The sequence below is a fragment of the Pseudophryne corroboree genome, chromosome 1 (genome assembly GCF_028390025.1).
Source record: "Pseudophryne corroboree isolate aPseCor3 chromosome 1, aPseCor3.hap2, whole genome shotgun sequence".
Classification (NCBI taxonomy): Eukaryota; Metazoa; Chordata; class Amphibia; order Anura; family Myobatrachidae; genus Pseudophryne; species Pseudophryne corroboree.
Genome location: NC_086444.1, coordinates 510,447,884 through 510,448,342, shown reverse-complemented (window position 1 = coordinate 510,448,342; position 459 = coordinate 510,447,884). Strand labels below are relative to the sequence as shown.

General features: G+C 39.9%; 1 pseudogene; it reads left to right on the top strand.

The window, feature by feature from the left end:
• Positions 1 to 339: 339 nt before the first annotated feature.
• LOC134951574 (5S ribosomal RNA) lies at positions 340 to 459 on the top strand (annotated as a pseudogene).

Here is a 459-nt window from a genome sequence, read left to right as displayed (position 1 = left end):
GGTCGACTACTTGAAAGTGAAATCTAGATACTCAGGTGTAGCAGACTTAGGTGAGAACCTTTAGTGGATCAGCAGTGTTAGTCTGGTCTCTGAGCAACTGCTTAGTACATATCCCTCTTAGACCGTAATAGTCATTCTAACATTTCGGGTTTATTAGAACTGTCTTCAGAGAGATATTATGCTTTTATATATATATATATATATATATATATATTCTGTGGCAGACACATTCCCGTCACTTTATCACAGTGATAATTTCTTTGCTAGTATCACATAGCAACAAGCACAGGCCATGGAAGGGAAAAACCTCCATTGACATAAATCGGTTGAAAATGTGATTTCTACAGCCAAACCACACTAGACGACATCCAATTCCGTCTGATCTTGGAAACTAAGCAGTGTTGGGCCCAGTCAGTACCAGTTTTGGGGACTGCCTGGGAATACTGGGTGCTGTATATT